This window comes from Bos taurus, chromosome 8 (assembly GCF_002263795.3).
Source record: "Bos taurus isolate L1 Dominette 01449 registration number 42190680 breed Hereford chromosome 8, ARS-UCD2.0, whole genome shotgun sequence".
In the NCBI taxonomy this organism is placed as follows: Eukaryota; Metazoa; Chordata; class Mammalia; order Artiodactyla; family Bovidae; genus Bos; species Bos taurus.
Genome location: NC_037335.1, coordinates 105,593,675 through 105,611,491, shown reverse-complemented (window position 1 = coordinate 105,611,491; position 17,817 = coordinate 105,593,675). Strand labels below are relative to the sequence as shown.

General features: G+C 48.1%; 1 protein-coding gene across 1 annotated transcript in view; it reads right to left on the bottom strand.

The window, feature by feature from the left end:
• PAPPA (pappalysin 1) overlaps positions 1–17,817 on the bottom strand; it is a 266,669-nt gene that overhangs the window by 6,652 nt on the left and 242,200 nt on the right. The gene's annotated exons all lie outside the window — the stretch shown is intronic.

Here is a 17,817-nt window from a genome sequence, read left to right as displayed (position 1 = left end):
AAGCAACCTCTAAAGTTATGACCAACCTAGATAGCATATTTAAAAGCAGAGACATTATTTTGCCAACAAAGGTCCATCTAGTCAAGGCTATGGTTTTTCCAGTAGTCATGTATGGATGTGAGAGTTGGACTGTGAAGAAAACTGAGCACAGAAGAATTGATGCTTTTGAACTGTGATGTTGGAGAAGACTCTTGAGAGTCCCTTGGACTTCAAGGAGATCCAACCAGTCCATTCTAAAGGAGATCAGCCCTTGGGTGTTCTTTGGAAGGAATGATGCTAAAGTGGAAACTCCAGTACTTTGGCCACCTCATGAGAAGAGTTGACTCATTGGAAAAGACTCTGATGCTGGGAGGGATTGGGGGCAGGAGGAGAAGGGGACGACAGAGGATGAGATGGCTGGATGGCATCACTGACTCGATGGACATGAGTCTGGGTGAACTCCAGGAGTTGGTGATGGACAGGGAGGCCTGGCATGCTGCGATTCATGGGGTCGCAAAGAGTCGGACACGACTGAGCGACTGAACTGAACTGAATGAAGCAACCTCTCCCTGAGCCTCAGGTTCCTCCTAGCTGTGAAATCAGTAGAATAAGACCTGCCTTGCACTGTGGACTCTGAGGGCTGAATGAAATCATGGGTGAAAAGTTGTCATGTCCCACATGAGAGTTGGTTAATAGACTTGTACAATGGAATATCTAACTTCTAGGACTGTTGTGGTGATCCACTGATATCAACAATGCAATAATGTCTTTTAGGAAAACCTAACTCTCTGTACATATGGGTAATTTTGATTTGGGGATTATTAAAATGGCAGAAGCTTTTGCCAGCAAGTTCAGACCACCTTCTAGGACAGTGATCCCCAACCTTTCTGGGACCAGGGACCGGTTTCATTGAAGACGGTTTTTCCATGCTCCTGGGTGGTAGGGGATGGTTTGGGGATGATTCAAACGCATTACATTTAATGTGTACTTTATTTCCATTATTATTACATCAGCTCCACCTCAGATCATCAGGCATTAGATCCCAGAGGTTGGGGACCCCTGTTCTAGAGCGCCTGAAATCCTGGTGGGGAACATTTCACAGAGAGATTTTTTTGCAGAAAACTAGGTTGAGGGATCCTAGGAGCAGATTTTAGCATAAGAAAAAGTGACAGGCGCACGACGTGACAATTTGATATATGTATAGATTACAAAATTGGAGGAAAAGAGACAAAATAAGAGGCCCACATTTCATTTCCCAGTCCATCCCTTCACATGCTTTGTGATCTTGGGCTGGCTTTCCTTTCTAGAAATTGTGAGAAAGAGCCCAGCAGAGTGAACGTCTTCACACGGCAGAGGATCTGTCTTTGCAAAGAGCACAGAGCGGTCCCTGCTTGAGCCCCAGCCTTGGCTGACGCGAGTGGATTTCACCTCATTGCATCATGACATTTGCATAGAACTTTCCCCAGAGGGCCCCCCATCTGCGCAGATGGATTTAATGGCCTCATTCACCTCCTGCCTGGGCAGGGTCTCGAGTGCTCACAAGGCTCAGAGAGCATCTTTGTCCCTCTGGCTGTGGGCTGGTTCTCCTGAACACTTTTTCTCCCTGCTCTGTGTCCTTCTTTCTTCCCTCTTTGCCTCCCCAACCTCTCTCCATCCTGCAACGTTTCAATAATTTAAAAGTGTAGGAATGAACAGGAAGATTGAAGTAGAAGCCCCAGCTCTCTCACCTAATTGAGGTGTGACCTTGAATAGGTGACAATTTCTCTGAGCCTCAGTGATCCTTCCCAAAAGGGGAGAGGCGAAAGCATGCCCCTCCAGTGGGTGTGATGAGGGATAATGAATTAGCCGATAAAATGAGCATAGCAAGCAATGCTTGCCACATGCCCGCTGTGCCTCTTTCTCGGTAAGCAAGGCGAGGACTGTCAGCCTTGCTCACTCTTGTGTCCCCAGCGTCTAAGCTGCAGAATACGAATGCAGGTCTGTTCTCCTCTCTCTCTCTCTGACTCTCTGCAGTACGGCTAGTGCAACTCCTCGTTTCCCTTTTCAGTTCCAGCTCACAGGCCTGGGATGCCCTGGTGAGCACGCCTACAGCTACCACTTCCATGCAGAGCCTTGCTGCTTTCAGCTGCTCACTGCTGCTCACTGTGCCCTGACTGCAGGACACGCCCCAGCTCCATGTGTATGCAGGGACTGTACCGTCCCATCTTAAATGTTCTTCTGCAACTTCTTCTCCACCCTAAGAAGCAGAGAACCTTAGACTTAGAAGAGACCTAGAGAAAATCCTCCAAAGCGGGGAGACTGAGGGCAGAGCCAGGTCCAAATCTAATAGCTGAGGTCCAGTGGGGAAACCCTGTGAGCAGAGAGGCCTGGATTAGCATCCTTACTTGCTGAATACTTCAGCAAGGCCTCATACTCACTGAACAACTGTGGGGAAAAACCCCTTCGCTGCCATCACCCTGAATTTGTGTATCTAGAAAACGGTGATGAAAAAAAAAAAAAAAATACAATAAGTCTTCTCCATACGAACGAGTTCCATTCCCAGAGCACGTTTGTTAAGTCCAATGTGACCCTAAGTCCAACAAAATTAGCCTAGGTACCCAACTAACAATCGTCTATAGTATTATATAGTCTATAGGGCTATATAGACAATCGTCTATATAGTACTGTACACTAACAGGTTTATAATACTTTTTGCACAAATAATACATAAAAAACAAACACAAAAAGAAAACATTTTTAATCCTACAGTACTGAAACTTGAAAAGTACCATAATACAATGGCATACAGGGGCTGGCAAGAGTGAACGGGCAAGAAGAGTTACTGCCTGGAGGGAAAACTGAAGGATCATCAGTGATCAGAGACAGAGGAGGAGGGCGAGCTGCAATCCCACTCACGGCCGACGTCGACGGCACAGGTTCTGGTTCCTCACTGGAACCAGATGCACGTTCCGGTCTTTGCAAGTTTGCACCTTGAAGGTTCATATGTAGGGGACTTTCTCTACTGTAGTTCAGATGGTTGCAAGGATTCAACAAGAAAGATGCAAAACCTCCCAGAACGTGGTCTAACACTCGGGTCGCTGGACGCTGAGTCGGCTTCCCGCAGGCTTGTACTTCCGGCTTCTGACCCCCTTCCTGCCTTCCTCCTCCCCGACCTGGGCGGCCTCGGTTTCCCCCGGACCCGTTCCACCCCTTGCCCGCGTTCTAACGTTAGGATGACCCAGTGACCGCCCCCGTCTTCTGCACAGTATGTTCTCTCTCTCATTCTTCCCACTGGGCTCCACGATTCTTTCGGGACAGCCTCACATATGGTTTCTCTCTCCTGCTTCCTGTTGCGCCTCACCCAGGCAAACGTGCAACAGATTCTGTCTCTTAGGATAAGACACAAAGTCCTTAGTGAGAGTTCAAGGCCTTGCCGGATCTCCACACCCTTCTTGGATCTCATCTGGTTCCCTTCATCCCCTCGCTCTCTGCGGCTCGTTTCCTGTTTCCTCAAAGACTCCAGGTGTTTTCCTGGGTTTAAGTCTTCAGCTGTTCCTCCCCGCTCCTGCGCTTCCCTGGCCAGCTTCTCTTCATCCGCCAGGTCTTACCGCAAGCACCGCCTCCTGCCTCGTTAGTCTTACCAAAGACCGGACCATCGCGCTCCTCCCATACCCTAGCATTCTATCCCTACGCCATCCTTGGACGGAATCACGTCTGCGCCTGTATGCCTGCGCCGTCTGGGCAGGGGCCATGTGTGTGTTGTTGTTTTTTAAAGTATGTATTATTTGGTCGTGCTGGGTCTTAGCTATGGTATGTGAGATTGTTTGGTTGTGACACGTGGGATCCAGTTCTCTGACCGGGGATAGTAGCCGGGCCCTCTGCATTGAGAGCATGGAGTCTGAGCCACTGGACCACCAGGGAGTCCCCGTGTTTGTGGTTGACCTCTGTATCTACCACGTGGCAGGCATTCAAAGGACCCATGATTGGAGGGATATATGAAAGCGCAAAAACCCAGGGACAACACCAGTCAGGGGGCCTCTGCTCCTGCACTCCTGTGCTGCCTAACTTCATACAAGTCACCTCCCTTCTCGGGCTTCAAGTTCCCTATCTGTACACCACGTTGATTTTAATGATCTCTTCCTTCCCTTCTGTCTGAGACTCCTTCTCAGCCTGAGAAAGGGGGACGGCGATGCCCTGGGCAGAAAAGGCCAGGAAATGCTGCCCTTCTCCACAGCTTGTGTCTTGCATGTCCCCCTTTCTGCCACCCCAGTCCCAGGGGCTTCTCCAGAGTTGTCAGCCGGCAGGGCCCTATGATGCCAGGGAGCTTCTCAGGCCCGTGTGGGCACCCTGGCTGTGTGGGGCGTGGTGTGTGCACACGCTTTCCTCCTGGCCCGGCCCAGGGGGTTTCAGCATTCCCCTAAAGACAAAGGTCTGGATCCGCAGAGCACAGCAAAGTCTAGAAGGTTTGGTCTCAGGGGGACGATCGGGGATGCTCCTTGTGCCCTTCCATGCTTATAAACACAGGCTCATCGCCGGAGCCCTTGCTAGGGGCCTGGGAGCACCCTGCTCGACCTTCAGGAGGTAGGTACCTGTGGAGCTGGACTCCCCATCGGTGAGATAAGGGATCTGGTGAGGAGCAATGCCAACTCTACACCAGCCCGTGGAGGTCCTGGTATGGAGGATAAGCATGGTATCTCGCCCTTCTTCTCGCCTCTCCGTGACCTGCCTGTTCAGAGCCTGCCTCAGGGGTCTCCTCTGCTCACAGGTGTCCTTACTGACTGGGCATCTGCAACCCGTAAGAGAAGGTGGCACTCGCCTGCCCCACCCACTCCCCCAGGTGTCCCCAGATCTGACCTGGAAGAGACACATCCAGGTGCGGTCCATGGCAAGCCACTGCCTGAGGCTGTCCATGTGCAGGATTCCCATGTGGCTCCACCCAGTCTCAAGAGGCTGCTGTCCTTTAGCTACCCAGCTTACAGATGGTAAAATAGAGGCCTCAGCCTGTCTGAGACCTGCCCTGGAACTCACTACCTGTCAACCTGGTAGATGCTGCAGGATTTTAAGCCCCCACTCTGGACACTGAGAACTTGTCGGCAAGCCCAAACAAGATGGGGAAGGCAGCTCTCCGTCCCCCGTCCTGGCCGAGCGCTGTGGGGTGTGTTTGATGGTCATTCGCCTCCTACCTTTTATTATGTACCTGGTGCCCCGTTACTCACCCTTCCCAGCAGCTCTCATAAGGCAGCTATTCTCACAATCCTCGTTTTACATCTTAGAAGAAATGAAGATGCGAAGAGGTGAGTCACTTGTCTGGCAGGGTGCCTTGGACGTGTGCCCCCATTTGTAACTGCTCCCCGGCACCGTTCCCCCAGGAGGCAGGTAGGGTAGGAGGCAGGGTCCCCTCTCACAGAGGAAGAAGCTGAGGTCTGGTAGAGACGAGTCCCATCCCGATAAAGCTGGCTCCAAGCCCGACTCCCAGATGCCCGGATTCCCCGAGCAGCTTTCCACCTTCTCCCCCGGATGGCCTCCCAAGCAAACCTACCACCCACGGCATCAAGGCCTCGGCGGCCAGTTTACATTTGGGATTCCCAGCACCGTGCAGCTAGGCTGTCCCATAAACGGCTTGGCCACCCACTCTGGGATTCTGTCAACAAGCCCAGGTCGGTGATGGAAGGCCAGGGTTCTTGCTTTTTCCCTCTAGGCTGGAGACAATGCTCAGCACAGGGGTTTCAACCCGTGGGTGAGCTGCCCAGGGTAACATCTCCACCCGGGTGTGTGTGAGCGGCTCAGGAATGCAGCCTGGCCAATGCCACGGGGCCCTGGCGGAAGGGCTGTCTGAGGCTGGCTTCTGACTCACTCAACAGGGAGGTCACAGCAGAGGGTGGGCGGTGTGGGGGAGCAGGAGGCGTGCTGCAGTGAAGGTCAGAAAGCCTGACTGTCCACCCGCCCACGGCGGGGCCCTGGGTGACTCGCTTCACCACTGTGAGTCTCTGGGTCGCCGTAGTGTTGATGGAAAGAGTGACTTCAAGCAGACCAAGGCTTGATGCTGGGGCTTCTATATAGCTCCCTTGGGACTGTGCAGATCTGTGCCTGGCACGGGGCATGCAGTAGTCAGGGAATGCCAAAGCTTGCTTAGACACGGGTAAGTGGAGGAGAAAACACCAAGTGTGGGTAATGTGGAGGAATGCACCCGGTTAGACGAGGAGACCTGGTTTGATTCCTTGCGTTGTTAGCGGTGTAGTAGTGTAAGCTAGTGAAATGCTCGCAGGCAAGTGACTTCTTTGTGGGGAGAGGGATTCAGTTTGCCTATCTATAAGATAGAGAAAATAACAGTCCTGCCATGGAGAAGTACTTTGGATAAAGAATAAAATCAAGGACAGCACCTGCATAAGGCCTGGTGTAGAATTCATGCTCACTAAATGATGTTGGTGAGAGTGGTGGTGATGTGGTAATGGCATTGATGATGGTTGTGATGATCGTCATTCTAGGGGGATAGAAAGGCCTGGTTCTTTCCATAGGATCAGGTTTGAAATGAGTGTTGAATTCACCCACAGGAAAAAAAAAAGTCAAAGTTCCGCCCCAAGTTGGGGAAATCCTAACACTCCAGAAACCAGGGGGTGGAGGAATTAGTCTGTTTGGCTTAGCCATTTGCCTACTATGTCTTACTAATCTTCCAAGTTGAGCACAAGTCCCTCTTCCAGGAAGCCTTCTAGGATTCTCTCAGCTGGTTCAGTGCTTAAAATCGTCGAATACTCCCATCGCTCCCTAGATAAAGTTCAGACTCCCCAGCGTGGCTTATAGAAGCCTTGCTCGCTCCCCCGGGTTTGCCTCTCACGCCTTCACCTCTTGCACCGTGCTCTGGCCCTTTTCAGGGAATCAGAGTTTCCTGTGTTCCCCTGTTCTGGGCTTTGCACAGACTCTGCGCTCTGCCAGGAGCACGCTTCTCTCTCATCATTCTCTCTGGCCTTCCCCTCACTACTTTTACCTGGGTAAGACCTGCTGCGACTTCCCCACCTCACCTCTAACATTGTCTTCTCTGAGGAGCTCTGGTGATTGGCCTCAGTTGCTGTGTCTCCATTAGCATTTCCTGGCGTCTCAGCGCCTGCTCACGGGCCCCCACGACCGCCCGGCTGGGCCTGGCCCATCTGCTCATGGCCTAGCACAGTATCTATCACATAGCAGGTTCTCAGCAGAAGGGGAGATGGGAACTTGGGATAGAACAGTGACTAAAATAAATGCACCTTCTCACTCTCATGAAATTTTCCTTCCAACAGCTAGAGGTATCGAAATAGCCAGGCAACGAATAATACATACATTCTTACAATATGTGCCAAAGTGGTGCGTGTTATGGAAGGAAAGAAGACATGGAAGCCAGGTCAATGGGTACAGAAGGGCCGGGGGTGATGGAAGGTGGGTGGTCAGGGTGGGGCACGTTGAGCACACAGCACTTGGGCAAGAGACCTGCAGTGAGTCATAAGGATGAATGGAGAAGAATGTTCTTGGCCACAAGAACAGCTCGTGGTGAAGGCTGGAAGGTAGGAGGATGTCTGGCCTGTGTGCAGGGTGGCAAGGAGTCCCGAGGGCTGGAGGGAAGTGGAGGAAGGCATCGATGGGGGTGGGGGATGGTGAGGGGTGGGGGTGGGCAGAGCACTCAGGGCCTGGCAGGCTCCTGGGAGGACCAGCGTTCACTCTGGGGAAGTGGAGAGGCACAGAGGGCTGTGTGCAGAGATGCCATGCCATCCTGACTCCTTTTCAGAGGACCATTCAGGTTGCTAAGCTGAGACGTTAGAGCTGTTGATATGCACCCCCAACTCTGCAAACAACCCTTTATCAGCTCTGCTGAGATGACTGCTTCCCATCTAAAGCTTCTGTCTTCCCCTGTCTTACAGAGTCACTAGCCTCCTTAGACCAACGAGCTCCACTGGGGTTTCATGCCTTTTCTCAAGAAAGCAGGTTTTCGCTTAGATTTGAACAAATACAGTGGCAGCCCTGTGCTTCGTGTCGTCGGTTGGGCGTGTCATCCTGTGCCGAGACACGCTCCTGGGACCAATTTTTAACTCTCCTCTGGCCCCCTGACCCTGATTAGTCCTCAAGTTCCTGCTCAAGGACCACCTCACTCAGGAAGCCACGTGGAGAGTCCTTAGACATGAATCTAATCCGAACATCAGGAGATAAAAACTCAAGGCGAGCCCGGCCTGGCCAAGGCCGCAGAGCTGAGCTGTAGAGTTGGGACCACACCGCAGCTCCCCAGACACCTTCCAGAATCAGTCTCAGCAGCCAACCGAAACATGACCATCACCATAGTTCCAAGGCCACCACTCCTTGGAAAACACTGGTATGTCAAATACTTGAAAGTTATTTCTCCTTCCTCCCTTACACCCTGCTACACATGCAGACCTAGAATGAGTCCAATTAGAAAATGATTGTTCGTCGTTGGTATAGAGGAAAGCTGTTGAAGCAACCATTCTGGAAATCTGCTCTGTATTCTAGACTCTTGGCTCCGATAAGAAAATACTGAGTCCCGCCTCTTCCCATCTGCCTTGCAGTGCACATAGCTGCCTGGGTAGGAGGCTGGGCATGCCTGGCAGGTAGAGTTTCCTCAGACAGTCCTGCACGGTCCTGTCTCGTCTTCCAGCAGGGCCCAGGTCACCCCACAAGGCAGATGAGGGAACAGCTGGGGTCTGTACAGATAAGCGAGGCGGGAAGGCTGGAGGGAGCAGACAGACATCATTCTGGCTTAAGTGATAGGGAGGCCCCAGCTCCAGGGACCAGAAAGAGGTTTTAGGTGGAGAGTAGGAGGAAGGAAGTGCAGGAGAAGCCACAGAAAGCTTCACCCTGGGGCTGGAGTTACTACCTAGGACCCCAGTCCAGGAGGGCCAGGAAGCAAGAGGAAAGGGACTCCAGGAAGGTCACGGTGCAAGCCCAGAGCAAGCAGACGTTCAGAACAAGGGTCAGAGGCAGGTGCTGTGTGACTTGGAATCACATGGTTTGTGTCCCAGCTCTACCACTTGCCAGCTGTGTGACCTCAACCCGTCTAAGCCTCAGTTGTACCATCTGTAAGGTGGGGCTAAAAAAGGCCGTGCCTACAGCAGGGCTGCTGTGCTGACGAAATAAAGTGACACATGGAGGAAGAGGTGACACTTGGTAGACAGTAAGCGCTTGAGACACAGTAGCCACCATCTGCCATTTGCTCGGTGTCAGGGAATCCTAAATCCTACACAGATCCGCCACCTTGTATGAATGGTTCCACCTCCCTGAGTCTCAAATGTGGGCTTTGTTGGACGGTTCTGGAGTCTAAACGGAATAATATGCACAGAGATGCTAACCCACGGCCAAGCACATGGTAAGTGCTCAATTATGGTCATTTTGGAAAGTGCAGGGAGTCAGTCTATGCTGTCAATGAGATTCTGAGCACCAGGATGGGAGTTTACGGGCAGGGGACTTGCCATGAGATGGAACTGGGGCCACGAGTACAGGTGGGAGTGAAATAGGCCAGCAGGTAAGAGATGGGAGGGGTATGGCGGGGAGAAAGCCAGCCTCTGGCCCCTCTCCTGCCCCAAGAGGCTTCCTGCTGTGGAAGCTGGAGACAGAAAGGCAGGACTTTTTTGTGCTCAGGGGAAACTCCTGTCTGGGCAGTCAAGGATGACTGGCAGGGCTGGGAGTCTCCGCTATTCCCCACCCTGGGGAAAGCTGCTTTTGCCTTGTCAAAGTGAGCAAGCAGGGGTCCCACACTCAAGGCTCCCTGGCATTCTGGGTCCACAGCGAAATGTCTCCAGCTGGACCAGGTAGGGTCATGCTCGGGTGCACAGAGGACAGGTTCTGCAACCCGCTGTGCCCGCTTCCCTCTTCTGTGGCGCAGCCCCTGCAGCAGAACAAGCCGGGCTTGGGACTTAGACTGAACTGGGTTCGACTCTGGCCCGTGGCGTTTGCAGCCAGTAAACTCAAGGCCTGTAAGTACTCGCTAAGCCCGAACTTAAGAGCTTCCCTGCTGGCTCAGCTGGTAAAGAATTTGCCTGTAAAGCAGAGACCTGGGTTTGATCCCTGGGCTGGGAAGATCCCCCGAAGAAGGGAATGGCTACCCACTCTAGCATTCTTGCCTGGAGAATTCCACAGGCTGGGAGCCTGGCCAGCTACGGGCTACAGCCCATGGGCTGCAAAGTCAGACTTGACTGAATGACTAACACACAAGCCGAAACTGGTTCCCAGTGCCCTGCCGGGGTTGACATGAGGATTAAAGAAGGTAAGGGAGGACGCGAGTCTGACTTGCGGCAGTTCACTAACAGGCATCCTGTCTTATTATCCTCCGTCTCTATAAAGCAGCCACTGCAAGGACAGTTGGCTGGAGATGAGAGAGTAGAGGGTTTCAGGAAGTTGGAGTTTATGGAGAAGTTAGGTTGGGGAATTTAAGTCATAGGCGTATGACTTTAACTTGAATCACCTTTGTTCTCCAGAAGTCAGACGTCAGGAGTCTCGCATCTGAAGAGACATCCAGACACTTCTGAGCACTGAGTAACTATGGTAAAGCCACCCTCACTGTGACAGAGGCCATCAGCTCTCTAATCCACAGGTGGAGGTCACACAGAGTTCCCACAGTTCTCCCCATTCTTCTCCCAGCCACCGTTCACCTGCACCAGGAAAGTTCCTGCTCATTCTTCAGGTCTCAGTGTAAATCTCTCTCCTCAGGAACACTTTCTCTGACCTTCACACTGTTCTCCAAATGACCCCTCACCTTCCCTTCACTGTCCCTTCTGCAAAGGTCACTAAATACATAGCTATATACCTCAGTGGGGCTTTCCTGGTGGCTCAGTGGTAAAGAATCCACCTGCCAAGCAGGAGATGTGGGTTCGATCTCTGGGTTCCAGACGATCCCCTGGAGAAGGAAATGGCAACCCACTCCAGTATTCTTGCCTGGAGAATCCCCATGGATAGAGGAGCCTGGCGGACTACAGTCCCTGGGGTTGCAAAAGAGTCCGATGCAACTGAGTGACTTACAGCAGCAACATACCTCACTGCTTGTAACTGGCTCCCCTAACAGACCCCGAGCTCCACAGGGGCAGGTGTGGTGCCTGGACTCTGCTGTGTGCCCAGCATGGTCCAGTGCTCAGCTCATAGAGATGCTCCATGAACACACGTCTCCTGTCACGGAGGAAGCCTGCTCACCTACATCCCATCGCCTCAGCCAACAGGAAGAAGTAAAAAAGTGGAAGAAGGTAGTCTTTTAACACAAAAGGCTAGAATTACATTCATAATGTATATAGAAAAGGGGAAAAAAGGATTAGGAAACATATTCAGAACTAGCAAGAAAACAGACTCCGGGTCCTTGACTCGAGAGACAGCACTCATCTCTGAGCCCTGGAGCCTGAAACTGCTGCAGCTGAACCTAGTATAGGAAGAGAGGGTCAAAATGACCACTTGAGATATTTATCTGTATATCCGAGTGACTGTAACAACCTGGAGTCTGCACCTGAACCTGAATTACGACTGCATGTCCCTACCATGCACTCTGCAGAAATAACAATCCATTTAAGAAAGTTTCCCAATAAAATTAGTTTTTATATTTTAATATGTTAGTTTTATATTTTAATGTTTTAGTACGTAAGTTATAGTTGGTAGGAAAGCTCTTTTCATCAGAGCTGCTGTTTCTCTAGCTGATGGTGTCAGATGAATCACATGTCATAATTCTACACAAGCTTCATTGTCTATTCACTGTCAAAGTGGCTGACTCCAGGGGAGTGAAAGAGACCCACTGTATTCATCTGGCATCAGGAATCGAGAGCCTTCAAAATGCTCACACCTGGAGGGGGGATTGAAATGGAGGATGAGTAGGGCATGGAGCGCTCCTTCTCCCACCGAACACTACAAATACATCTACAAGGAGAACCATTCACCCAGAACAGCTACTGAATGTCGACAGAGGACCTCAGACTTCCAAAGAGACAAGAAAACCTCCTCATAACCAGGTAGGACAAAAGGAAAAAGAAAAGGAAGGAATCTGAGTGGAGCCTGCACCCCAGGGAGGGAGCTATGCAGGAGAAAAGGTTTCTGCACCCAGGGGCGTCTCCTCACCTGTGGGAACGTCAGACTGGATGGAAGAGGAGCTGTGGAGGAGAGCACAGCACCCCTCTGCACTCCCCAGTCTGGGACATTCCTCTGTCGGTGCAGGGGGAGCCGGGTACAGAAGATTAGGCTTCAGAGGTCAGACCCAAGGAGAAGAACGTAGTTGGCTGTGCAGAAGAGCCCGAAGAGACTAGACTGTGGCAACCAAGGGTGTGCCTGGAAGAAGCCTGGGCCCAGCAGTGTTGAGGTGCTGTTATGAGGCGGTGTATGAGGAGAGGGGTGGGACCACCATCAGGGCTTCCTTCCCTGCGCATGCGCGCAGACACCAGGACTCCACCTACAGGAGCTCTGTGAGCAGGCATTAGTCCTACTGCCATCGTGGGCTTCAGAGGTGGGCACAGGCCGATGCCACGAGACCTGTGAGTAGGCGCCAGGCCCCAACCCTGCTATTCCAGGAGCCTGCGAAGGACCACCGTAGCAGCAAACCCCATAGCAAGGGGACAACGCCCAGTACCTGATGAAGAAAGGGGCAGCAAGCATCCGAACTACAAAAACAGCCCTAGATCCCGGAAAAGACGGCAGAGTGGAAGGAGTTGAGCTCAGCTCCTCTCAGGAAAACACCGAGATCACAACTGCTGACAACCATCAATAGAAAAGACGGGAGCCTACCAAAACAGAGATTTTACAGACTAAGAAGAAGCCATAATAAGAGCTCAAGAGGAAGGGTACTTTCCTGACCTAATCAATCCCATAGCTGCTGGGCAGGTGACCTACAAACTGGAAAATGACTATACTGCAGAGGTTCTCCTGCAAGACTGAGTGTCCTGAGCCCCACGTCAGTCTCCCCAGCCTGAGGGCAAGGCATCAGGAAGAAGAAACCCCAAAGCATTTGGCTCCAGTGTGGGAGCTCCTTGGGACTAGGGGAAATGACAGATTTCACTCTTGCAGGACACACACGGTTTCACATACACTACAATCAGGACTACTCTGCCCAGTAGGGCCCTCATTCAGATTCAACAGAGAAATCAAAAGTTTTACAGACAAGCAAAAGCTAAGAGAATTCAGTACCACAAATCCTAAAGGAACTTCTCTAGGTAGGAAAGAAAAGGCCACAACAAGATTCAAGAAAATTACAAACAGGGAACTCACCAGTGAAGGCAAACATGAAGTTAGGAAATCACCCACACACAAATGTACCAAAGCAGCAATCATGAGAAGGAGAGAGTATGGGTACAGGATATTGGAAATGTGTCTGAGACATCAGTAACTGAAAACAATCTGGTACATATATAGACTGCTATATCAAAATCTAATGGGAGCCACAAACCAAAAATCTACAGCAGATACACACACAAAAAAGAAAAAGCAATCCAAACACATCACTAAAGATAGGCATCAAATCACAGGAGAGGGGGGAAAAAGACCTTCAAAAATACCCAAGACAATTAACAAAATGGCAATAAGAAATATTCATATTGATAATCACCTTAACTGTAAATGGATTAAATGCTCTAACCAAAAGACACAAATTGAATGGATATAAAAGCAAAACCTATGTACATACTGTCTATAAGAGACTAACTTCAGATCTAGGGCCCTATACAGACTGAAAGAGAGGGAATGGAAAAAGGTATTCCATGCAAATGGAAATCGAAAGAAAGCTGGAGTAGCAACCCTCATGTCAGACAAAACAGACTTTAAAATAAAGACTAGTACAAGAGACAAGGAAGGACTCTACGTAATGATCAAGGGATCAATCCAAGAAGAAGATATAACAATTGTACATATATATACACCCAACATCAGATCAGATCAGATCAGTTGCTCAGTCGTGTCCGACTCTTTGTGACCCCATGAATCGCAGCATGCCAGGCCTCCCTGTCTATCACCAACTCCCGGAGTTCACTCAGACTCACGTCCATCGAGTCAGTGATGCCATCCAGCCATCTCATCCTCTGTCGTCCCCTTCTCCTCCTGCCCCCAATCCTTCCCAGCATCAGTCTTTTCCAATGAGTCAACTCTTCACATGAGGTGGCCAAAGTACTGGAGTTTCAGCTTTAGCATCATTCCTTCCAAAGAAATCCCAGAGCTGATCTCCTTCAGAATGGACTGGTTGGATCTCCTTGCAGTCCAAGGGACTCTCAAGAGTCTTCTGCAACACCACAGTTCAAAAGCATCAATTCTTTGGCACTCAGCCTTCTTCACAGTCCAACTCTCACATCCATAAATGGCCACAGGAAAAACCATAGCCTTGACTAGATGAACCTTTGTTGGCAAAGTAATGTCTCTGCTTTTCAATATGCTATCTAGGTTGGTCATAACTTTCCTTCCAAGGAGTAAGCGTCTTTTAATTTCATGGCTGCAGTCACCATCTGCAGTGATTTTGGAGCCTAGAAAAATAAAGTCTGACACTATTTCCACTGTTTCCCCATCTATTTCCCATGAAGTGATGGGACCGGATGCCTAACATAGGAGCCTTTTAATATATAAGGCAAGTGCTAACAGCCGGAAAAGGAGAAATAGACACAATAATAATGGGTGACTTTAACACACTACTCTCATACATGGACAGAGCATCCAGACAGAAAATCAAGAATGAAACACAGGCCTTAACTGATATTTATAGAACATTCCATCTGAAAGCTGCAGAATACACTTTTTTCTCAAATGCATGTGGAACATTCTCTAGGATGGATCACATCTTGGGCCACAAATCAAGCCTTGGTAAATTTTAGAAAATTGAAATTAAACATCTTTTCCAACCACAATGCTAGCAGTTAGACATCAATTACTAGGGGAAAAACCTTTAAAAACACAAACACATGGAGATTGAACAATATGTTACTAAACAACCAATGGATCACTGAAGAAATCAAGAAAAAAATTACCCAGAGACAAATAACAATGAAAACATAGCTATCCAAACCACTGGGACGCAGCAAAACCATTTCTAAGAGGGAAGTTTATAGCAATACAATCCTACCTCAGGAGACAAGAGAAATTCCAATAAACAACCTAGCCTTATACCTAAAACAACTAAAGAGGAACAAACAAAATCCCAAGTTAGCAGAAGGAAAGAAAACATAAAGATCAGAGCAGAAATGAATGAAATAGAAATGAAAACAGTAGCAAAGATCAATGGAACTTAAAGCTGATTCTTTGAGAAGATAAGCAAATTGATAAACCTTTAGGCACACTCATCAAGAAAAAAAAGGGAGAGGACTCAAATCCATAAAATCAGAAATGAAAAAGAAGTTACAACAGAAATACAAATGACCAGGAGAGACTACTACTCACCAATAAATTGGACAACCTAGAAAAAAATGGACAAATTCTTAAAGGATACAACCTCTCAACACTGAATCAGGAAGACATAGAAAATATGAAGAGACCAATCACAAGTACTGAAATTTAAACACAGATTAAAAAACTTCCAACAAACAAAAGTTCAGGACCAGATGGCTTCACAGCAAACTCCATCAAACATTTAGAGAAGAGTTAACACTTATCATTTTGAAAATCTTCCAGAACTGCAGAGGAGGGAACACTCTCAAACTCATTTTATGAGGCCATCGTAATCCTGATGCCAAAACCAGACAAAATACACCACACACACAAAAAAGAAAATTACCAGCCAATATCACTGATGAACATAGATGCAAAACTACTAGCAAATCAAACCCAAAAATACATTAAAAGGAGCATACATTATGATCAAGCAGGATTTATCCTAGGGATGCAAGGATTCTTTAATACCTGCAAATCAATCAGTGTGATACACTACATTAACAAACTGAAGAATAAAAACCATATGATCATCTCAATAGATACAGACAAAGCTTCTGACAAAATTCAACATCTATTTATGATAAAAGCCCTCCAGAAAGTGGGACTTGAACTCCATATAATAAAAGCTGTATAAGACAAACCCACAGCTACATCATTCTCAATGGTAAAAAGCCAAAAGCGTTTCTTCTAAGATAGAAACAAGGCAAGGAAATCCACTGGCACCACTTCCATTCAATGTAGTTTTGGAAGTCCTAGCCATGGCAATCAGAGAAAAGAAATAAAAATAATCCAAATTGGAAAAGAAGATATGAAACTGTCACTGTTTACAGATGACCTGATAATATACATAGAAAATCCTAAAGATGTCACCAGAAAAATACAAGAGCTAATCAATCAGTGTGGTAAAGTTGCAAGATACAAATGCACAGGCATCTCTCGCATTCCTATACAGTAACAACAAAAGATCAGAAAGAGAAATTAAGGAAACAATCCCGATTACTATCACACCAAAAATAATAAAATACCTACTAAGGAGACAAAAGACATCTACTCAGAAAATTATAAGACACTGATGAAAGAAATCAGATAGGATGCAGGTGGAAGATTCTACTGTGTTACTGGATTGGAAGAATCAATATTGTCAAAATGAATATACTAAACATCCACCCCACTGTTCACTGCAGCATTATTTACAATAGCCAAGACATGGAAGCCATCTAATTGTCCATTGACAGAGGAAGGGATAAAGAAGATGTGGTACATATATGCACTGGAATATTACTCAGCCATAAAAAAGAATGAAATAATGCCATTTGCAGCAACATGGATAGAACTAGAGATTACCATAAGAAGTGAAGTAAGTCAGACAGAGAAAGACAAATATGATGTCACTCATGTGGAATCTAATTTTTAAAAAGATACCAACAAACTTTTTCATAAATCAGGAACAGATTTACAGATATCAAAAACTAACTTATGTCACCAGAAGGGAAACATGGCAGGGGAGGGATAAATCGAGAGCTTGGGACAAACACACACACACACTAATAGATGTGAGACAGATAACCAAGAAGGCTGTACTGCACAGCAGAGGGAACTCTGTGCAGTATTCCATGATAATCTAGATGAGAAAAGAATCTTAAAAACGAAGGACTATGTGTATAACTGAATCACTTTACTGTACACCTGAAACTAACAAAACTCCAAAACCCAAATACATGCCAATAAGATTAAAATATTAAAAATGCTCACATCTTATATCCCCCTCATGTCAATTCCAAGAATTAGCTGTCAATGAATAATTAGAGTTATAGAATATTTCTATGCAAAAATGTTCATTCGCATCATTATCATTGTGAGAAAATGAAATCACCTAAAAGTTAAAATCAAAAGTTGGGGATAAATAGTTTCATAAATTATTGTACATCACAACATATACTGAGTATACTAACAATACACAGCAAAGCAAACGCAATCAGATAAGACTGGCACCAACCGACAGACGCAGTGACAGGTCTCCAATTTGAGTGTTTCTTGGGTCTTGCCCTGTTTACCCCTTTATTTAGAATCAGAGCATCTTTCTTGAAGGAACAATTTGTCTTAAGGACACTGCAATACGAAGGGATGAGGATAGAAGCCAGGAACCTTGCTCTATCACTTGCTGTTCTTCCTTGGACAAATCATCCCTCCTTTATGGGTCTCAGAACCCCCATTAAGGAAATGCAAAGTCTGGACCACATCATCACAGAGGGCTCTGTAGCCGAAATGACCATGAGTCTATGCCCCCTCCTCTCTCAACAACAGTTTCCCCTCTTTAAAATGAGAGAGAGGGTCAAATGATTTTTCAGCTTCGAATATAGATGAGCATAAAAATAGAAACTGTTCCCGATGAACTCATTTGTCACAGGAATACTTTTTGACTCACACTGGGCCAGGCTGGTCACCTCTCTCCCAACTCTTGGCTCAGGCCCCAAACTGTGGTTGCAGCTCTCACCGGGAGGAAAGTGGAGGCGGCCA